At 40.4% G+C, this 24,208-nt stretch overlaps 1 long non-coding RNA gene across 6 annotated transcripts in view; it reads right to left on the bottom strand.

Moving 5' to 3' along the window:
• The window catches only part of LOC130706545 (uncharacterized), a 217,974-nt gene extending 198,773 nt beyond the window's left edge, over positions 1-19,201 (bottom strand). For 5 of the 6 annotated variants that reach the window (XR_009006765.1, XR_009006767.1, XR_009006766.1 and 2 more), the window contains exon 1: positions 19,120-19,196. This is a non-coding gene — a long non-coding RNA (uncharacterized LOC130706545). Of the gene's footprint in view, positions 1-19,119 lie in introns of all 6 variants that reach the window. The other variant, XR_009006763.1, reaches the window with a different exon arrangement.
• Positions 19,202-24,208: the final 5,007 nt, after the last annotated feature.

The raw sequence follows: 24,208 nt of genomic DNA, 5'->3' as shown, positions 1-24,208 counted from the left end.
TTGTAGCAACTCCCATCCAGAAGTGGAATTTATCTCCCCAACCCCTGAAACTGGTCTGGCTTTGGGATTGACTTTGGCTAATAGAACGAAGGGCAGCCACGAGTGTGTGATTCTGAGCCTGAACCTCAAGGGACTATTCGCTCTTCTACGTATTCTTTAGAAACCCTGTCACTACCGCCTGAATAAGTCCAGGCTACCCAGCTGGAGGATGCGAGATCACGTGCAGGAGAGCGCAGTTAACCCAGCGAAAGTCATCCTAGACCTGACGACTGACAGATGAACCCCAGATGTGTGAGTGAGCCCTAGCCCAGCAGGGCTGCAGATACCTAAATGAATCCCCCAAGACCATGAACAAGATCTAGCTGATGGCTCATGAGCAGTAATACATGTTTATTGTATCAGCCACCGAGTTATGGGGTGGCTTATTTCACAGCAATAGCTAACTGATACAACCAGAAAAATGGGTGAATGTACATTTATGAATGTAAATTCTCCAAGGCCTTAGAATATCCCTGGGTAGAGGTGAGAACAGGAAAATGGAAAATATTAAATTAACTGAGTTTAAATTCTGAGTTAACCACATTTAAATCTGGAAGTAATTAAGTTACTTTTGATTGGGAAAATTGGTAGAAATGGGGGTTTGTGAACTGAGGTTCTGTACAAAAGAAAGAAAGTCACACACACACGTGTGAGATGCGACCGTAAATTATAAACCAGTTACACTTCCGCTAAAATAATTTCAGTTATACTAATGAGGCAGCTACTCCAGAGAAATCAATGTTGTCATTACTCAGCCATGCCCTTCAGGGACCAGAGCACCTGATATACCTCAAAGTTTCTGAATCAAAATGTAATTATTTCAAGAAATCTGTTACTGTTGTTTCCATAGCACATTATTTAATTTTAAAACTTGAGAGTACTCTTTCTGTATATAGTGGATAGCTTCTGCGAGGAAAATGTGAAATTAACAGGACTACAGCAAAGTTCATGCAGCCTCCAACCCCATCAACAAGGCTCCAGACATCCTCATCCTCAGCCACTGTGTGATCTAGAGTAGGAGCTGAAAAAAAGCCCTCTATATGTTTACTATTGCTTATACAAACAGTATCTAAGTACCTACTGTCCTTGACCAAGAACTTTGATAAAAGGGTAAGAACTGGGAATGAAGGGGGGAAACTGGGTTTCAGATAGTATTACCCAATTCTAGATGTTAGAAGTCAATGAATTAACAAGACTAGGACCCAAATCAGGATTGGTAATTCAAAACAAAACAAATGGAAGGAACAACAGTAGAGAAAATTGTGATGACTTTTCTAAATAATACTGCTTCTCTTTTCTTTGTTTTTTGAGAACATTCAAGGCCACCATATTTCACAACTCCACAAGTCAATGCTCACATCCTCGTCTATGCAAATGGCAGCCACTACAGGTGTGCAGTGTACAGCCCAGACTGTGTGCGGCTGCCACGAATACAGGATTGACCTTGCTGGTGTGTCACGCCAGGAGAATATCTGGGTTGATTAAGGATTTAGAAATGAATCATTTGTAGCTTCTATGTGCTGGCACTTTGCTCATGTTATACCACTTGATTGCATAATTATTAGTAATTAAAACTATTATTTATTAATAATTGTGTTATAATATATTATAATATCTCTAGTAATACACAGCTCCGAAGTTGCAGTAGGGGAAAAATGCTTATATTCTTGCTGCTCAAAGTGTAGCCTTCCTCAGACCGGCAACAGCGGCATCACCCAGAAACTTATTAGAAATACAGAATTTCAAGACCAATTCCAGGCCTGCTCTCCACCCAGAACTACTGATTCAGAGTCTGCATTTTTAACAAGGTCCTGATTTGTACGTACATTAGAGCTTGAGAAACACTAATCTACATAACATCAAGCAGTATCATCTATCATACTCTTCCTTAACTTCCAAGACTGTGCCCTTAGGTAGGTGGTGAAGAAGTCTGCATTTCCCCCTTGGGTTATGAAAATTGTTTGTATCTCTAAACTACTTGGAGAATCATATTAAGTTATGGATGCTACCCACAGGAAAAAGGAAATAAAAACAAAATCTGCCTACAAATTCAAGGTGTCTCAAAAGCATCCATCCATATCTCATAAAGAGGTCGGATAGATGTCCCTGGCCTTTGAATCTGGATGGGGTCACGACTGTCACAAAAGTGGTGATGTATAACTTGCAAGGCTAGGTCACAAAAGGCAGTGCAGCGTCTGCCTGGACCCCCTGGCTTGCTTTGGAAACTCACTGCCATGCTGTGAGAAAGCCAGGCAGCCACATGGAGGTGTTCCGGCCAATAGCCAGCCTCAACAACTGAACAAGAAAAATGACCCTTTGTATGATTTCAGGCTCCCAAACTTTAAGTCATCCCCAGACTTTTGGCTGCCCCAGCCCTTATCACATGGAGCTGAGATGAGCTGTCAGCACTGAGCCCTGCCCAAACTGCAGATGTGTGAGGCAAATAAATGCTTATTGTTGGTTTAAGCCACGAAGTTTGGGGTGGTTTGTTATGCAGCAATAGATAACCAGAATAGATCTGGTCCATGAGCCCCAAGTAAGGACACCTGCCTAAAAGTGCCCTCTCAGTGTTGCCACGGAGAGTGCAACAGGCTCTTCTAGCAAGCTACAAATTTGGAACACAAGGACCTTGACCAAAGCAGGCTTCATTTGCTTTCTTTTCCCACTGGGCCCTGAGAAACTCATGAAAATGAACTGCCAACAGCAGCCCTTGGTATCTCGCCATCCCTCGGGTTAAAAACTCACTATCTTAAGAACCCTGGATGGTAAAATACGTCTTTGTAGAGTCCTACACAGCATGGTGGCTTCTAAGATTAAAATATTGCTTATAGCTACATTTATATCTTCTGCAATTAGAAGGTGGGTCTAGAGTCCAGTTGACCTTTCTCTGTCTCTTTATTTGCCTGGATTCTCTGAGACTCTCTTCCTCACTGATCACAGGCCCCATAAGGTCGCTCAAGTCAACAAAGAAACTCTAATAATGATCAAATCTTTTGCCAAGAAAGCACATGTGAGTTCTGAATAAGAAAGTCTGGTCACGATTGTTCACTGGCATGTTTAGGGGACTGGTCTTAATCAGTCACTGTTCTAATTCTCCACTGTCCATTATGGTAGCCACATGGGGTGATTTATCTTTAAATTAAACTGAAATAAAATTATAAATGAAATAAAATTATAAATTCAATTCCTCGGTTGCATGAGCCTCATTTCAAGTTCTTGACAGCCACCTGTGGCTAGAGGCCGCCATATTACACAGCATAGATATAGGACATCTTTTTTTTTTTTTTTGTATTTTTTTAAACATCCCTATTGGAGTATAATTGCTTTACAATGGTGTGTTAGTTTCTGCTTTATAACAAAGTGAATCAGCTATACATATACATATATCCCCATATCTCCTCCCTCTTGCATGATATTTCTGTCTTCACAGAAGTTTCTATTGAACAGCACTGCTCTGAATATCTAATATTAAGCATAAAAATTCTCTTCTTTTACTTAGGTATACTTTCCATCTACTCTTTGGTGATAAATGACCCTGGCTTGTTTGACAATTTTTAATTTAAAAATAAACTTTCAAGATTAGAGTAGGTTGAAGATTGCATTGGATGCAGTCCATGTCTTGGAATTTTCTCGTTTGAAACAATAAAAAATTTTGTCTTCCAAAACCAACAAAATGTACCATCTCTGCCTTGTTCTATAAAACCAACTTCCATGATATATATTGATTCCAAAAAGTGGATATGATCAGCCAGACATTGGCTAATAAAAGTTTTCAGGGATGTTCCTGATGGCAATTCATTGATGTTTAAGGAAGAAGAAATTTCAACATAGGATTAAGCGCCTCTAAGTAAATTGACTTGACTTAACGACAATTTCATTTACAGAAAATCAGGTTGTAAAATAATTCTTCTAGAAACAAAGGGAAAGCCTCTTTCTCAGAAATCATCTTTCTTCAAAGCCAAAGAGGGACTTGGGAAAAACTGTCTCTTCCCTTTCCCAAAAAACATAGTTCTTAGTTCATTTTTATTCGAGAGCATGGATGTCAAAATGGACAATTCAAGCAAGTTATATTCTCCTCATCAAATAAATGTGCAAGTCTTAAAAGCTAATCGAGGTGCGCCAATTATGTCTTTTTCCTGTATTTTAAGGATAATCCAAGAATTTTTTTATTGGTTAAATCTATGTAAAAGAGATTATGCCATAATTGGCCAGGGATGCACATTATCTCTTTAATTCTTAAAAACATAAGATCAGAAAGTAAGCGTGAACAAATTGTTGACTCATTGTTTTTATGCTACAGGGGGTGGAGAAGGGAGTTATATTTATAAGGAATCTCTGAGAATTCTGTTTCCAGATCATAGTGTTTCTTAGCCTAGTTGAAAGGAAGTGGTTTGGTAATATATATGGAAACAATACAAATATCATAGAATTACCTTTTTTTTTTTTGGTGGGACTCAAAGGATATTTCTTTTTTTGCAATATCACTGCAATAGTCATTTCACTCATAAATTAAAAGCTTAGTGCTCTAAATCTAAAAACTATAATGGTATACAGATCACAAGGCCCTGGAAAGCTACTTAAAACTATTTTTGAAAGTTTTAGAGTATGGTATGTACATAAAGAGAGGTTTTTTTTAAGTGTTCTAAAGTTGATTGAATAATAATATAAAAACTAAAAGTCAAAAATATCACTATGACATAAAGCAGCATTATATAGTATTTACACTATGAATATGTCTGTATTCCGGTTAAGTATTCAGTTCAGAAGAGTCTGTGTAATTAATCATGTCTGTGCTTATATATTCAACACTAAAATAGAAAAATACCCTATTGAAGAATACCAATAGAGGACCTTCAAATTTTAATATGTGAAGAATTGACGAGGACTTACAGCAAACTAATGAAAATGATTAAAGATTTAGAAATAGGATTGAGGAATAAAGGTTAAATGATTTGACATAATTTAAACCCAAAGAAAACAGGAGGTGTTTTAATAATGATCTCCAAAACATGAAGGCTTATTACAAAAGAAGTGAGTCTCCATCTCTGGTATCGACAGAATAAAAGGAAATATTGAAAGATAAGTAGACCACCTATTTTCTGGTAGAAGGCTGTGAGACATTCTGTCACAAGCTTAGAAAACACTGCTTTCAGATTGTATAATGGAAATTTTTTTAGTTACATAAAACTAAAAGTCACTATCAAAGATGAGGCAAGCTCCCCAACGGGAGCCCTTTCAGCCCCACCTTACCTTGTAGATTCATTTTTTGCCACTAAGAGAGGAGATAACAGTCATACCCTTCACTCTCCAATCCTAATATCATGCAAACAAAACATCTTAGCAAGCTACCCCTATCCTTACCACAACTACCAATCCATTTTTCACCTGGTAAAATTTATTAAAGAACAGAAGAAAGAAGGGGACAAACAAGTCATTAGGGAAAGGACTAAAATATTTGTCTATAATACATAAAAGTTGAACATAGGCTGAGTGATGAAAAACTGGAATGTTACTGAAGTTAGATCAAACCGAATTTACATTCCATCTAAATGAATAACCTGTACTCAAGGTTACCTGCCTTCATTCAATCAACAAATATTTATTAATCACCTACAATCGTATTGCGCATCATTCAGCCCCCGTGGAAATACCAGCGAGCAAGATATAATAACGCCTGTCCTCACGGAGCTTATATTCCATTGAAGAAAACTTGTGTAGAGTCTTATATATCACTGCAGGAACTTTGGATTTTATTCTGAGAATGTTTTTCACAGAAGAGTGACATGATTTAACAAATATTTTTAGAAGATTACTCTAGGTTCTATGTGAAGAATCAACTGCAGAAGGGCATGAGCGAAAGTGGCCAGGTTAGATAAGAGACTAACACAATAATCCAGGCAAGAGGTGATGGTCTGGACAAGGGTGGTGGCAGTGGATGTGGTGAGAAGTGATCTGATTCTAGAAATAATTATGAATGTACAGTCAATAGGATTTATCGATAAACTGGATTTGAGGTCTGAGAGAAAAGTCAAATACAGCCCCAAGGTTTTGTAGCGGAAAGACGGAACTGCCATTAACCGAGGTGGGGAAGACTGGGGGTTGTGGAGGGCGGAGGTAGGGGGAGATAAGGCGCTCAGTTTTGAACAAATGTTTGTGATGTCTGTAAGAACACAAGGTGGAGATGTCAAGCAAGCAATTAGATGAACTTCATGTCTCTGAACTTTGTTCTGCTTATCTCTAACATTGGGTAATAATTATGTGAGAATCAGAGCTAGCACACATAACGAACTTGGCACATAGCAGGTAATAGATCGAGTGAATGGTAACCACCATTACTATCCAACAAATCTACATGAATGTTGGTAGGGGAGACTAAGATCAAGAAGGCAAGGGGCAGTTAACTATGGTCATAATCATGCTACAAACCAAACAACCATCAAATCTCAATGGCATAGCACAAGAAACATTTATTTAGCTGACTGTCGGCTGATCTAGGGTGGGCTCACCCCTGTGTCTGCTGCCAGCTGGAAATTCAATTGATTTAGGCTGGCGTCAGCTGGGAATGGCTATGCTCTGTGTGGCTCTCATCCTCCTCCTGGGACTAGTATATTTGTCCCATAATGAGAAGAGATGCTAATGAGAGAAATACTGAATAGTTAAAAAAAAAGTAACTTCATTGTAATTTACCATTTGGTTTCTTACCAACTAAAACTAATTCCAGTGTGAAGCGGTCTTAGCTATCCACCTCTAAACCCTGCTCATCAGCTCAGAACTCCCCACACTCTGTTGCCCCCTAGTGACAAGGATTCACCCTGGAGACACACACTCAGGGGCCATCTTGCTCAAAAACTGAGTTAAATTGCACCTGATATAATAGGAAGGTCCTCACAGATCTTCAGGCTCTCAGCAATCTGACCACAGCAGTGACAGATATTTTCCACTTTAAATACAGGGAAACGATGTGTCACTTGCTGCTATAACAACACACATGGCCAATCATTTCTGAATGACCAAAATATTTCTAGTCTGTTCATAATCATGACTCAGATTCAGGGCCCATCTCAAAAGTGATCAGTTAACTTTTACTTATTACTCACAGTCATTCTTACCCTTAGCTTGATCTCTTAAAAATCTGGGCTGATGATACATATTAGAAAGCAGGAGGAGGATATTAAGAACCGGGCTATGTTTCTTCAATTAAATTATTTTTATGAGCCGGTGTTTTCCCTGATGGAATAATGTACCAACGAGTACAAGTTAATACTAGGGTATGAAATGTAAATGCAGTTATCTGAGATACAAAAGATTCTGTTATCTATGTTTAGTCCCGCTCGTATTATGTATACAGACATAGAGCATATAGATTTAAATATAGTTTATGAGGATGGAATTATGGTTTAATTATTAATTAAGCAATATGTGGCAAGGCAGCAGTTCTGACATTTATGAGAAAATTAAATTTCCAACACAGAAACCATAAGACACAGTCGGGTGCATCCAATCCCCAAGGATGTGATTATCTAATGATAAACCATGTTTCCTGCAGCTGCGTGATTGCCGTGACCAAAAAAAAAAACGTTTATTATAAGAATGTGTTCTTTCTGTATGAAGAATAGATGAAGTTCATTGCACAGAATATCAAACAGATGTTTTGACCAAATTGTGTATCTTCAGTGGATGAATTCTTGCTATTTAAACTGGACAACTTCTGAAAGCAGATACAGTCTATATGAGGAAAATGTAAATACTTCTCCAGCAAATTGTGCATCACTGTAAAATAACAAACAGCTAGTAAAGGTACAGATGCAGGCAGTTTTGAGCTTTCCAGCTTCATTTTGTATGTACATATACACAAAAGCTCGTGAGGATAATACTGACTCAGGATGATTTGGAACACTTTTCCATTCGTGGCACTAGTTCTGCTATGGTTCCACCGTCTGTGGATGGACTTGAGGACCGGCAAGGATAAGGCGCACGATCTGTTTTTTGTTGTTTTTTTTTTTTTTTTAACTCAGTTTAGGAAAAAAATCTAACTTTTTTAAAATATAAAAACATGACATCTTGATCTTATTAGGCCTACTCTATGTTAGACAAACTATAAGGCACATATATACACATATCATTTAATCCTAATCATAACCTCGAAGAGGCATTGTTACAATGACTACTAACTAAAGTTTAGATACGCAAACGTCTTACCCATGACCACACAACTAGAGAATACAAACACTTGGATCTGAAACTAAGGTCTGTCAGGCTTCAAAAGCCATGATTCTCTTCACTATGTCATGGTGCTGGATATTTTCCAGTTACCCTGGTTCAGATCTACTTTCCACCCTTCTACATCCTAATTTTGGTCCTTGGAGCCTGGTCTGTGGGGACTACGTCAACATGCTCCATTTCCTTACAGCTTTTGTTTGGGTTCAGCCAAAGGGAGTCCGTGCAGGAGATCTGACCCCTACTATCTAGAAGCTGCCTCTCTCTCTCATTCTTCCATTCATTCATTCATTCTCTCATTCATCCTCCCTCCCTCCCTCCCTCCTTCCTTCCTTCTCTCTCTCTTTCTCTCTCCCTGCCCACCCTCACCAGCCCCTAGGTTCCAGTAACGGCTCCCACCCCTTGCTCATTCAGGCCATGGTACCATCAACCTCCCTGATATACCTATAGCCCCAATTCACTGCGCCTTCTCTCCTGGTTCCACCCCCATGTATAGAGTTCCCTTATTACGCTACCTTCAAATTATTTAATCTGAGTGTTCCATCTGTTTCCTGCTGACACTCTGATATAGCCATGCTTTTTTCAATTTATTAATATTCTATAAACATTAGTTTGATTCTATTCTTTCAACAAAGTTAAATACAATTACTATTTTCCAGACACTGCTAGGTTCTAGGGACACTAAGATCTAAAATACACACCTGCTTTCAAGAAGCTCACGATCTAGGACAACAATACATTTTGATAAATAGTATTACAGAGGAATTTACAAAGAAGGGGTACTGAATCTACACATAAGGGTTAGAGAAAGCTTCCCAAGCAGACAATGTCTGAGCAAGACCTTAAAAGGATGACTGGGAGTTGCTGGGAGGACATTTCCATAAGAGGGCCCAGGGTGCCAAAGGCACGAAGGCTTGAGAAAGCAAAGGATGGGAATAGAGGGAGAGCTCTCAAGCATGGCAGGCCCTCCAACATGCCTGGAGCCTAGAGGCCCAGAGTGCAGACAGAGTTTGGGCAAGAGGTAGTCTTGGAAAGATGGACTAGTGGATTTTAATGCTGAAGGGCCTTCTAGAGTCTGTCCTTAGCAGTTTTAGTTTAATCTTGAAATACTACGAGTAGAATAGATACATTCACAACCTTTCACTAGGAAAGTAGTTCTGAAAACAAAAAGGAAAGTGGATTAGAAGGAGCAAGTTATGAAGACCCGTTGCGAGGAAACTGTAGAAGTTGGAGGCTATAGTTACTTCGGCTTGAAATGGTAATGGAAGGTTGAAAGGACGAGTAGATAGAAAATTTTCTGTTGCTGGATTGTCCTATATATAAAAACTATATATCGTGTGTTTGGAGGAGGAATCAAAGATGCCTCCCAGGTTTCTGGTTGGGCCTCCAGGTGGAAATCACCTAAATATCAGAGTTTCTCAACCACAGCACTCTTGACTTTCTGGGACAGGTCACTGTTTGGTGGAGGAGGGGTGCTGTCCTGTGCATTGTGGGAAGTTTACGAAAGCAGCACCCCTGGCCTCTACCCACTAGATGCCAGTAGCACATCCCGCCCCCCCGCCCCCGCACTCCCTCCACCCATGAGTTGTGACAACCAAAAATATCTCCAGACATTGTCAAATGTCCCCTGGCAGGCAAAATCACTCCTGATTAATCACTCCTGTGATGAATGAGAGATTGGGATTGACATATATACACTAATATGTATAGAATGGATAACTAATAAGAACCTGCTATATAAAATAATAAATAAAATAAAATTCAAAAATTCAAAAAAAAAAAAAAAAGAACCACTGTCTAATATGGAAGCATAAGGCTAACTGACTTGTGTAACCAAACAATGAGCACCTGCTTTGGACAAAGGGAGTTGGAAGAGTTTATGATAGAGGAGCTGTTTGTACAAATGAGGGGGACCCAAGGGGATCTTGGCTGTAGATTTCCACTTGGGAGACATTAGCACATAGTCATTGAACAAGAAATTCAGATCCCCTTGGAAGGGCATGGCTAGTCCTTTGACATATCTCACTTAAGAAATTTATGAAGGCCATCGGAAGTTTTATGAGAATAAAGCAATCATATACACTAGAAATGCAGACTTTTTTTTTTTTTTTTTTTTTACTTCTCAGGATCTGTAACCTTTGATAAACAAATTTAAGTATACACACTTAATCACCTTTTAGTTTATCTGTGGAGAAAGTAGCTTCTCAAACAAACCCCTGTGTGCTCCTGTGTGTGGAACAGTCTCTACCTCCACTGCCTTATTGTCACCAAAATATCTCTGTTTGGAACAGATCAAGGATGAACATCACTAAAGTCATTTGAGTAGAAAGCATTAGAGCAGGAACTAGAGCTTAACGGTATGTGATTTGGGGGTGGGGGGGGTCAGGTGCTTTTAAAAAAAAAAAAAACAAACCACACCACGCATGTTTCTGTATTTTATAGAGAATCCAATAGCAGATTTCCCTGGTTGTCCAGGGGTTAAGAATCTATCTGCCTTCCAATGCAGGGAACGTGGGTTCAATCCCTGGTTGGGGAACTAAGATCCCACATGCTGCGGGGCAACTAAGCCCACGCTCTCTGGAGCCTGCGCACCACAGCTAGGGAGAAGCCCACGTGTTGCAACGAAGAGCCCCCATGCCCCCCCATGCCGCAACAAAAGATCCTGCATAACGCAACGACCGCGTGCCACAACTAAGACCTGACGCAGCCAAATAAACTTAAAAAGAAAGGCATTCAATAGCACCTTCAATGTGCATTACCATCATGATAATAATAGCCATTGGCATTCAAAACTTACTAGGTGCCAAAAACCCTGAGAATTTTATAGACACTGTCTCCTTTAATCTTCCCCCAAACCCTGGGAGTTAGATGCTATTATTATCCTCTTTCACCAATGAGGAAGGAAAGGCTTACAGAGTTAATGAACTTGCTCCAGGAGACAGAGACACTGGGACGCTGGTCGGTGCCATCACAACTCTGTCTTCAACGGCACGCTACACATTCTCAGTCTCATATACAGAGAGACACGTGGCAAATAAAAATGTAAGGTGTGGGAGGCTTCCCTGGTGGCGCAGTGGTTGGGAATCTGCCTGCCAATGCAGGGGACACGGGTTTGAGCCCTGCTCCGGGAAGATCCCACATGCCGCAGAGCAGCTGGGCCCGTGAGGCACAATTACTGAGCCTGCGCGTCTGGAGCCTGTGCTCCGCAACAAGAGAGGCCGCGATAGTGAGAGGCCCGCGCACCGCGATGAAGAGTGGCCCCCGCTTGCTGCAACTAGAGAAAGCCCTCGCACAGAAACGAAGACCCAACACAGCCAAAAATAAATAAATTAATGAATTTTTTTTAAAAAGTTTAAAAGAAAAATGTAAGGTGTGAAGCATTTGACTTAGTAAAACAAAATGACTGAACGAAAATTGTCAAGCTTATCAGGTATCTTATGCATGAGTGTATTCAGTACTCAAAATACAAACTGTGCGTCAAAAGGATGCTTGGCTTATTCCTCTGCTTTAGCTCTTATTTTATTCTGACTTGTATTTCATTTAGTTCTTCACCCGGTTGTCCTTCTCATTGGATTTTTTTTTTAATTTATTTATTTTATTATTTATTTATTTTTTGCAGTGTTGGGTCTTCGTTGCTGCGCGTGTGCCTTCTCTAGTTGTGGCGAGCAGGGGCTACTCTTCATTGCGGTGCACATGTTTCTCATTGCGGTGGTTTCTCTTGTTGCAGAGCATGGGCTCTAGGTGCACGGGCTTCAGTAGTTGTAGTGCGTGGGCTCAGTAGTTGTGGCTTGTGGGCTCTAGAGCGCAGGCTCAGTAGTTGTGGCACACAGGCTTAGTTGCTCCGCGGCATGTGGGATCTTCCTGGACCAGGGCTCGAACCCGTGTCCCCTGCATTGGCAGGCAGATTCTTAACCACTGCGCCACCAGGGAAGTCCCTGGATTTTTTTTTTTTTAATTAAAGAAAACACTTTATTTTTTAGAACAGTTTTAGATTTACAGAAAAATCACAAAGATAGTACAGAGAGTTCCAATATACCCTACACCCAGTTTCCACTAGGAGCAACACCATATATTTTTACGGTACATTTGTTAAAATGAATAAACAAGTATTAGTACACAATAATTAACTAGAGTTCATAGTTTATTCAGTCGTTTTTAACTAATGCCTTTTTCTGTTCCAGGATCCTATCCAGGATGCCACACTACACTTAGTCATCATGTTTCCTTAGGCTTCTCTTAGCTGTGACATTTTCTCAGACTTCCCTTATTTTTGACGATCCTGACAGTTTTGAGGAGTATTGGTAGAGTATTTTGAGGAATACTGGTTAGTTTTAAGGGTATTTTTCAATTGGGATTTGTCTAATGTAATTCTCATGATTAGCCTGGAGTTATGGATTTTGAAGAGGACGGCCACAGAGGTAAAGCTCCACTTCATCACATCTTACAAAGGATACATGCTGTCAAAATGACATCACTGTTAATGTTAACCTTGACCACATGGCTGAGGTAGTGTTCGTCTTGTTTCTCCACTCTAAAGTTACTCTTTTTTCTTCCCCCCTATTCCACACTACACTCTTTGGAGGAAATTACTCAGCCTAGCCCACATTTAGGGGGGCAAAAAGTAAGGCCCTGACTCCTTGAGTGCAGAATATCTACATCAATTATTTGGAATTTTCCTGCATATTTGTCAGCTCTCTTTCACATATATTTGACAATTAACTTAATATCAATATGGACTCATGGGTATTTAATGCTTTTAGTTATAATCCAATACTACGTTACTTTTTGTTGTTCAAATTGTTCTAGTTTTGGCCATTGGGAGCTCTTTCACTTGGCTCCTGCCTCCAACCTTCACTGTAGCTTTTTTGACATCATCACATTTCTTATTGGATTTTAAACTCCTTGAGAGCAGAGCCGGTGTCTCTGTAACTCTTATAACACAAAGTCATACTGATTGACACACAGTAAGTGCCCCTGAAATCGTTTGATTTTCAAATTATAAATCAAGGAATGGATTCGATTCTAAATATCTGAGGATGAGCTCATTTCTGCAGATTGTGGTAATACTGCATTGTATTCAACTGTGCTTCTGCTGTTTCTCTTCAACAGCAAATGTTCTACTCTCAGAGGCAAGGACAGTCCCCTAAAATTTAATTATTCGACCTGTTAAAATATTCCCTATAGAAAGGAAAGTTATTCTTTTTCTTTTCTGTTTTTGGCTTTGCTTTGTTTTGTTTCTTGAGCCTAGCTGCTTGTTGGGTAAATTCATTTGGAAAGAAAATGGTTGGGCAGATGTTTTACTTTTTTTCCCAGTTTACACGTGCAGATAACAGAATAGCAACTGGTGGGGTACGCAGAATTTGGGGCCAACAAAAGTGGATGGGTTCATATACCACATTTGTATATTTATAACTTAAGAGCTGTGTGATCTTGGGCAAGTTATTTAGCCATGCTAAGTCTCAGGGTATCTTTTTTCCTCACATCTAAGCTGGAGATATTGCAAACTCCTCAGGATGCTGTGAGCATCAAATGAAATCATGTATCCAAAGCATTCCCCACAGCCCAGCATTCTCTCACATAAGGTCCCCAGTTTTGGGGACACAGTGATGAACCAGGTGAAAGACAGCTTCTGCCTTCACAGAGCTGACATTATAGTAGAGGAGTGGAGGACATCTACTTAAGACACTTCTTGAAAGAAAATAATGACTGCGTGGAAGGTAAAAAAGGAAACAAAGAAGCTCCTGAGATATGGAGTAATCAGGGGAAGTGTGTGTTTTATCCTAAGGAAAATCAGAAGCTATGGAAGCTTTTAAAGCAGAGGCTCATTCAAATCTGATTTACATGATTAAAAGTTCTCTGTGGCTATTGCGTGGGTCACGGATTGGTGGAAAGTAAGGAGAGAGGCAGGGAAGGAAATACAAAAATACTGTAATAGTCCAGATGACATGTGATAATTGCTTTGCAAAGGCTGGTGGCAGGGACTTCCCTGGTGGCACAGTGGTTAAGAATCCGCCTGCCAATGCAGGGACATGGGTTCGAGCCCTGGTCCGGGAGGATTCCACATGCCACGGAGCAATTAAGTCCGTGTGCCACAACTACTGAGCCTGCGTTCTGGAGCCCGCGAGCCACAACTACTGAGTCCACATGCCACAACTACTGAAGCCCGCACGCCTAGAGCCCGTGCTCCACAACAAGAGAAGCCACCACAATGAGAAGCCCACACACCGCAACGAAGAGTAGCCCCCACTCACCGCAACTAGAGAAAGCCTGCGCACAGCAACAAAGACCCAATGCAGCCAAAAATAAATAAATAAATAAATAAATTTATTAATAAAGGGGGAAAAAAAGGCTGGTGGCAGAAGGGACAGAGATGAATGGATGAGACAAATACTTATTTTGGACATGGAGCCCATAGGACAGAAAGAGAGAAATAAAAGAAGACTCCCAGATTTCCAGCCAGAGCAATCAGGTAGGTGGAGGTGACCTGTACTGTGAAGAGTTTAACAAGTAGATGGACACATGCTAACAAGCTGGACATGCTAACCCTGAGCTGCCAGCCATATATCTCAGTGGAAAAGTCACAGAAACAGTTAAAATTGGAAAATTCGAGGACAGGTCTGTGCTGCAGATATGTACTTGGAAGTAATAAACAGAGAAATGGTTATAACAGGAGGCCTAGTGCCCTCTCCTCGTATTTCCATATTTTCACTTCTGCTCCATTCCCCCGGAGAAAACAACACTGGGAAAATAACTTGGCCTCATCCCCAATTTCCCTCCCTCACTTCTTTCCAAAGGAGGTAAGATGAGTTTTTTGCTTAACGAAATTAGAATACAAAAATGGGCACGCATAGCTTGAACCCTTGCGAGGCTCCCCTTATGGGGACAGGATTCTGTGAAGAGCTACGCCACTCAGTCAGGCCCAAGTCGACTACAGGAAGGCAGTCTTGTGGCTCTTCTCCCGCTGCATTTGTCAGCAGGGCTCGACGTGGGCTGGCTAGGTGTTTTACTGGCCTGCAAATTTATTCTCTGCCACACACCTCAGTATTCAAATAGCAGGAGCCTGATTTTAGTACATAACAAACCATGTTATTCACGATTATTTATTCCCCTAAAGCAGCCACGTTTATCTCAAGACCATGAGAAGAGAATAAATCAGAGCACTGAGAAAGACAAGAAGCAGATCTCAGAAAATAGGTAAAAGTCAGAAAAAGAGGAGGAATAGATGAAAGAGAATAAGAACCCAGGGGGTTGAAAGGAAATTATTCAAGCAGCTGAGACATCAAGGAAGATGAGGATTCAAAGGTGTCCATTAGGCAAACAGGGAATATGAGGGAAATTCCTTCATATTATAAAGGATGTCTTTTTTGGATGCACCAAAGAGATCATATTAAAAAAGGAATCCCTTTACTGTTAAGAAGAAATCAAGGATCTAAATGGAACAACTAATACTATAAAACTTCTAGAAGAAAACACAGGAGAAAAATGCACCACCATATTTTCTTTGGCTCGAGAAAGTCCTTATGCATGAGCTACAGCACTTTTATTCATCAATGAGAGAGAATGATTAAACTACTAACATACTTGCAAAAGATCATGGCTGATGACATTCACACAAAGACATAATAAATTAATAATGTGTCATCTCTGCAGTAAGTTGTAACAAATATTTCTGGGAGGAGAGAAGGCAGGCAGAGAGGTGGGCTGGCTGAGCCAACCAAGAAAGCCTGAAGTTTATGATAGGACTATATAGTTTCTATAAACAAGAAATATACAAGCACTGACTTTTATGACTTTCTAAGGCACTAGAGCATTGAGTTCCACTTAGTTTGTTCTTCCTGGAGGATCCCCAATCGGCAAGGATGAGCCTTCTCTGGATGGAATTGATGAGATGGCTGAGCTGAAAGAATTTATAGTACAAGCCTCAAAAGCTAGAGGACGACTGGCAATCAAACGCAGTCACCTGGTAGCTATGAAGAAACTTTGAGTATGAAACTATTTAAGTGAAGAGGAATAATGTGTGCTATTAACCCTCCCCCCTAGTGTCAAGCAGACACACATGGGGCCTTAACCAAGTTAATAACAGTTTTCTCTTCAGAAACAATAATGCGGCCACAAGATTTTATGCCTGAAAGACTACTTTGCACTGTAGATAGAAGGACATTATTTGATGCCCAGACTTCTTTACAGGCAGAGATGGCTCTTCAAGTATTGTGAATCCCCTAAGAATTTTGGTACCCATGGGAGTGAGGAATTGCTACATGGTTGTTGCAAATTCTTTGTTGGGAAATCTGATCATCAGTGAAGAGGGTTCAGGACTCAAACTGAACACACATAATCAGAGCTCCAATAAATGTAGGCATTAATCTCACCATGCATGAATAAAGTCTTTATTAGTGCTATCCAATGGAATTCTCCACAATCATAGAATGTTTTTTATCTGTGCTGCCCAATATGGTAGCCAGTAGCCACATGTGGTCTGAAGATATGAAATGTGCTAGTGCACCTGATAAAATTAAGTAAATGTCAAAATTCAGTTTAATTTATTAAAATTTAAATTTAACTAACCACATGTATTAGTGGCTACTATATTAGACTGCTCAATTTTGGGTTATTCAACTCAGTGATCTTGGTTTCTCTGAATGCTAAGGACATGATAATTTCTTTTCTTTTACCAGTCAACTGACTTTAAGGAGAATGAATCTCAATTTCCTGTTAAGACAGAGAAAAACCTGGGCTTAAGCTTCAGTTTACAGGTGGGGCCGATAGAACTCAGAGCCCCGCTGCATGAAACTACAATTTCTTCTCTGTAGCCCTGATCTGTAATAAATCATCTAATTTCTCTTTGCAAATGTCTGTCTCTGGTTCCCTCTCCTCTGCTGGAGCTTTCTGAGACCTGGTACCAATAGCGATCCCTTAGGTGGCCCTAAGCTGTCATGGAGATAATAATGATAGACATTAAACTAATGTATTTTCATCTCAGGTAATCCAGGTGCTGAAGTTCTGAGTTCAAGGGCTAATACAGAGTTCCACACAAACCCAAAACCCACCTGTTATAGGCTGAACTGTGTCGTCCGCCCCCCGCCCCATGATTCATATGTTGAGGCCTTAACCCCCAGTACCTCTGAATGTGAATGTATTGATATTTGGGAATAGGGCATTTAAAAATGTAATTAAGGTAAAATGAGACCATTAGGGTGGGCCCTAATCCAATCCGACAGGTTCTTATAAGAAAAGGAAATTGGGACACACAGAGACACCAGAACACAGAGGAAAGATCATGTGAGGACACAGAGAGAGGGCAGCCAGCTGCAGACCCAGGAGAGAGGCCTCAGAAAAAACTCAACCCTGCCAACGCCTTGATCTTGGACTTCCAGCCTCAAAATCATGACAAAATATATTTCTGTTATTTAGGCCACTCATTCTGTGGTATTTTGTTATGGCAGACTCAGCAAACTAATAAACCGCCTCTCAGGCCTTAACGTATTGTGAAGCAGAAGAAAAAGGTGGGCAACAAGGAAGTCTCTCGTGTACACCCACCTCAGCCTCTCCTCCAACTCAAGCTAAATTCAAGGGAATGAAGAGAAAGACGGGCTTTAGAAACTTCAGGAGTAGAGGTTGTCTAGATATAGGATGGGGTATGTGGGAGGCTGTAAACCATTAGGAGAACCTCAGTTACGGCCTGCACTCCACTCACTCGATGGTGCAGAGAGGATGGCATGAAGTGGAAAGAAACATCTAGGGACTGAGCCAGCTGCACTGGCTTTCCATAACGTCTCTGCATAAACCATGGGTCTCAGAAAAGAGAATCCACAGTACACTCCTACCCTAAAGCAGCAAGCCTCACAACCAACATCCTAAACCCGTGGGGGTCATCTCTATCCAACACGGAAAACGTCACAACTGGGGGTCCTTGCAGAGTGTCTCCTGTCCTTGATGCTGTAGGATGACTCAGGATTAAGGATGACAAAGATAGAAAACAGACTGGTTCATTATCTCCAAACCAGTATCCTATCTCAAGCTACTAATGGGAAGTATGTATCGGGAGAATTCCAGGGAATTTTTAATAGGGAAACAATATAGGCTACTTAATTAAAACTTTAGGCTTCCGTTGTTTAAATTATACTGAATGGGCAGAGCTGAGACTGTTTAAAATGTTGACGGCATTAACCAATTCGTTAAAGGGAGAAACCTGTGATTGGAACCTGGGCAGGAAACTTCTTCGGAGACAAGACACAAGCCCTGGTAGATGGATAAAACCAGATACAAAATAGGAACAGCACTGCCATTGGAACCAGGTGAAGTCACCCTGTACATCATGGGAAGACCCCTAATCCCAGACAAAAAGGTGACTGAGAGCTGTCACCTGACTGCTAATGAGAGGCAAAGAACCATTTAAGCGACCCTTTCTGACCGCACAGGTGGGGCCCCTGCAGCCAATTCTTCTGGTCTCAGAGCCTTTAGAATACAAGTAGCTTCACGATTTTCACACACTCCGTTTCTCCTAACACCTTAAACACACACCCTTTCTTCCCTTCTGGGCCTGATTCCTTTCCCCTACTCGGCACAACAAATATTCTGACCTGGCTGTTTTCACAGAGCTGGGTTTTGCTTTGTGCATTTTTGTTTGTTTTTAATTTTAAGTTCATCTTTTTAATCATGTCAAGGACGCAACAGGCACCTCTCCCTGCACGCATTCCCGCTGCTGACTGCCGCCCTGCTCTTGAGCCTCATCTAGGCCCTGAGAACCTGTTGGACTGCACCCCGCAGGCCTACAAGGCCTGCCCCTGCCCAGCCTCAAGACCGAAGAAAGAGCCCAGAGTCAGCAACAGAGACATCAATGGCTTAATGGATGGGGGAGCTGACCTGTCTGAAGCAAAGTCCTGGAGCGACACCCCACCATATGGGGCAGATGGCAGGCAGGAGAAGGCGGCAGTCTTCACTCCTGGAAGGCGGAAAGGGGAGATTACCAGTTATAGGGGAAATGACGTCAGGTGGGCTCATTAGTTACCGGGGAAACCAGTAGAGGAGCACGCCCCTCACCGCCCCTTTGATGAAAACAATCACCAGCTGGGGCCCGGGGCAAGTACTAGGAAAGTCAGTCACTTGCATAGGGTGTAGGTGAAGCAGGCACTGGTCGGGCAGGGGGTGTACAGAGAGCAAGAGAACAGCCACCTGGAGTGGCCTGACCATACAGAACCTCATTAAAATATGAGGTAGTCCTCAGGGCCACTCCCCACTGTTAGAAACATCTTCAATTTTCCATTCTCAAAATGTCTCATTTTTAGCTGATTGTTCACAAATGTGTTGGCTGAAAGTATCTAACACCTTCCATGGTTTTATTTTATTCAAACAGAGGATATTAAAGAATTCAAGTATCTGAAACCCACTCTTAGAAACTGTAGGCGTGAGGGATAATATTTAGAAAGCCCTGTCTGATACCTCCACAAATAAAAAGGAAATCCGAAGAAATCCAAAGAAATCCAAAATTGGCCAAACTTGGACACTGGTTTTGCTTTTTAGGCTACCTCTGAGCTACAGGTGCCGGGGGAGTCTATAATGTGATCCACATATTCAAATAGCCTTACTGTTAACAGTTGAAGCCACTTTGTCAAATTATTTCCATGGCAGCTGAATTTCACAGGAGATTAAGCGTCTGGCAGGAGATTAATTAAATGCAACGTCTAGTGCATGATTTTTAAATACTGCACACAATTCTGTCAGGGTAAATGCAGGCTAAAAATTTATTGTATTATTCCTCCCAAGGTCTCAAGGTTAAAAGTATACCAATGCAAACAAGGACCTACTGTATAGCACAGGGAACTATATTCAGTATCTTGTACTAACCTATAATGGAAAAGAAAGAATCTGAAAAAGAATATATATAAAATTGAATCACTTTGCTGTATACCTGAAACACTGTAAATCAACTGTATTTTTTTAAAAAACGTATAATGCAGTAGTAAGTGTGGGAAGTTGGTGAATTTGATGAAAAAGCTAGCTACTGATCTTTCTCTTCCTTTTTTCAGTTTTGAATACCTATCTTTTAAGTTAACAAAGTATCCCTTGTCTATTTGGAAAGAATTTCAAACTTACAGAAGAGATGCAAGAATGAAACCAAAAACATCTTCACAGCCCTCAGCCAGATACATTAATTGCTAACATTACTTCCCTGAAGCATTTGAGTATAAGTTGTAGACATCAGGGCCCTGTACACATGAATGTTTCAGTGTGTATTTCCTAAGGGCAAGAACATACTAATACACAACCACAGTACAATTATAAAACTCAGGAAATTAGGGGTGGGATAGGGAGGGTGCGAGGGAGACACAAGAGGGAGGAGATTTGGGGATATATGTATATGTATAGGTGATTCACTTTGTTATACAGCAGAAACTAACACACCATTGTAAAGCAATTATACTCCAATAAAGATGTTAAAAAAATTTTTTTTAATTTAAAAAAAAGAAAGTTAAAAAAAAAACCTCAGGAAATTTAACATCTCTATAGCATTAATATATAGTATAGAATCTGTCTCCGATTTTTGACATATGTCCTAATAACGCCACTCCTACCGACCAGCTTTAGGTAATTAATCATTGATATCCAGTTTATCTTTCCTGGGTAAATTTTTAGAAAAATGAGCAGATACTTATGTATTTTATTACTTCCCTTTTTTGTTACGCAAAGTGTAGCATACTATCCACACTTCTTTTGCACTTTGTTCTTACTTCACAATAGATACTGGAGACTACTTCTTATCATTTCATAAATATATGAAATGCTTTATTTTTCCCATATCGTTCCAATTTTAGAATATGTGTTGCCAAGGTGAGCACTAAACAAGGTGTTTTATGTGAGGGCAATAAATGTGTAGGAAAGTACTAGTTAAAGTGGCTTCATGGACTAGTGTATTGATATAGGTTCAGCAACTATGTATTACCAGTCCTCAAGGAGACAGGGATACAAATTGAAAGTAAGTGCACTTGCAAACTTTCCTTAATAATTTGGCAATGTAATTTGATGTCTATTGAATTGAACAATCTTTTTTAAAACCTGGATTGTATTTTATATCTTTGTTATTTTTCTAGTGATTAATTCTTATTGTATTTTACAAAAATATCTGTCCATGATGAGTTTCAAGTTAAAAAGACACCTCTTCTGCTGCTACTGTTTAAGATGAACTATGTGTTCAAAGAAAAAAAATAAGAAAAAATTTAAAATGACAAATTCTTGAAGAAGTAATTTTAGTAGAAAGTAATGTAAGTAGTATATTACCTCGGCCAAGGTGATACATATGGAAAAGGCAAACATTTAAATTAGTTCAATTTAACAAACAACTGCTTACCATTTTCTACATATAAGAGATAGGATATTTCTGTTGATTTTTAAGGGAAACTAGGAGTAAGCAATAGAAAGAGTATGAGTTTTACAGTTAGCCTCACCACTCCACCAGCTAAGAATGAATGCTTACTTTCTTTGAGATTTAGTTCCTTCTTCTATAAAATAGGGGGAAATTATCAAATTCACTTAATTGTTGTAAGGATAAAACGTGCTTAAGCTAGGAATTAATATCTGTAGGTATGATTTGTTTGACAGAGATTTTTTTTTTTTAGATAGTAGTCATCTTTTCTTTTTTAAATTTATTTATTTATTTATCTATTTTTGGCTGTGTTGAGATTTTTTTTCATTATTATTTTGAGTGTCTTCAGAAGGAAAATCCTGTTTAGACTGGCCTACTACCTCTCATTTTAATTATTGGATTTATGTCTTGGTGAACACTAGTCTGAATAAGAAAGTGGCCCGAGAAGGCACCAAACGAAGGACTGAATCTAAACATGTATTTTAAACATGTTAAGCCAGAGATCCAGTCGATAATTCATATTCAGACAAAGGAGCTGATCATATAGTTTTTATGTTTTTCTAAATATACATTTCTGGAGTAACCTCTAAAACTTTTTAATCAAAGTTTCTGAGTTATTTAGTGATAAAGAAGAGACCATCATAGGGAAACAAACAAAAAAAAAGGCACCCTAGAATAAGAGTCCCTCTTGAAATTCTTATTACAGTTCCTCATCCATTTTTTATATCATATAATGTCTTCGTTTCCTTGCCTCTTCAAAAACTGCTTTTCTGGCATCCAAACTGATTTTGAGATTGAGTTTCCATTTAAAAAGCCTAAATTGGAAGTTAACACGGAAGCAAAGCACAAATAGAAACTCAAACTTGAAAGCTGCCTGGGCCCCCTGTTGAACAGCTACGGAAGCGAGGGTGCAGGGCCTTTGGGCTGCGGCTCCTGCCCAGCAGTGCCTCGCTGCTCCAGCTGCTGTGCTCAGCAATTCTCTGTTGATGGCTAGTCCACAGGCAGTTTTTTTTTCCCTTTAAAAGGCTAATTTAAGGATTTTATTTTTGAGAGCAATGTGGTTGTATAGTCTCCAATACCTACTGGCATTTCAGAGAGCTCAGATGGGGCGAGAAATGAACATTACTGTCTTCATTCTGAAGCATGCTACTGGTCTACAAGCACAATTTTAGTGGTAGATGATTGCAATAATGGTCCACAGTGTGTTGACCTCTCTCTCTACCTGGACCTTTCAGCCTTCCCCTCTCGCACAGCCTCTGAGCTGCTTCATATGACTTGCTTTGGTCCTTGGGAGATTTGAAAAATGTTTGTGAATCGAGACTCTTCCTTTTGTTGGAAACTACTGCCATGTGAACAAGCCTGGGCTAGTTTGCTGCGAGATTAGAGACACATAGTGTAACAGGGAAGAGCCAATTTTGACTCCATGTTGGATCTGTTTCTTTGACTTCAGCTTTTGCTTTTCATTGCTTTTGTTATTATAATCATACATAATGGCCTGCCTCTGGGAACCCTACCCACCTGTGAATGGCTGCAAGAAAGAAGTAGTTAACACATCCCCTCCCCAGGCTGGTCATTCCAGGAGATGTTTTGCAAGACTGATCGACCTTTTTACTTTGCTTCCTCCCCGCCTCTCTCTCTCCATTCTGCCTTTTTACTTTACTTCCCTCTCTGATTCTGTAAAAGAAACTGGCATCCAGACCCTGATAAGATGGTTTTATGGGGACCCTAGTCCGCCATCTTCTCGGTCTGCCGGCTTTCCAAATAAAGTCGTATTCCTTGCCTCAGCACCTCGTCTCCTATTTATTGATCTGTTGTGCAGCGAGCAGAGCGAGCTTGGACTCAGTAACAAATTTGGCTTAGCCAGCCAGGAGCCCTGCTGCTTGTGGCTAGCCGGCCCCCGTCAGGGAACACTGGGGCAAGGCCCTAGCAGCTGCCGGGACCATTTGTCCTGAGGATCTTCCCTTCAAAATTCCCTGAAGGGGCACCAGATACCCCAGCGCTTGGCAGTTGAAGCAAGGAACTGCTTCAACTACGAATCAAGTCGGTCAACGAGCCAACCGACTTGATTTTGAAAGGTAATTTGCTCTGGCGTGCACGCCGGGAACATATTCCCCCCTCAGTTTGGGCTTTTCCTTCATAGGACAAGCCAATTTGTTTGGTTGGGGTACCCTGTTGGAGAGGGGAATCGTTGTTGGACTCTACCCTGATCTTGGGAACCAGTTCGTTGGTTTTGGTTTTGGTTTTGTGTGCATCGATGTTGGAATTTGTTTGTGCTTTTTGTGTTGGAATTTGTCTTCATCTTTTGTGTTTTGATGTTCTCAAGCTTATAGAAATGGGAAATACTCCATCTATCCTGAAGGAGAGCGCTTTGTGGCATATATTAGATAAACGGGCAAAACATAGGTATGAGCCTATGACTAAGAAAGACATGATATACTATTGTAATAGGGTGTGGATCCAATATATGTTAGGATCAGAAAAACAATGGCCCCTGAATGGCTCACTCAATTATTTTATGATCTCGCAGTTATAAGTGTTTTGCAAAAGAGTGGGGGAAAGACGAGATTCCATATGTAGAAGCATTTATGCTAT

This window comes from Balaenoptera acutorostrata, chromosome X (assembly GCF_949987535.1).
Source record: "Balaenoptera acutorostrata chromosome X, mBalAcu1.1, whole genome shotgun sequence".
Taxonomy (NCBI): domain Eukaryota; kingdom Metazoa; phylum Chordata; class Mammalia; order Artiodactyla; family Balaenopteridae; genus Balaenoptera; species Balaenoptera acutorostrata.
The sequence above is the reverse complement of the archived record's forward strand: the minus strand, read 5'-3'. Positions and strand labels throughout refer to the sequence as shown.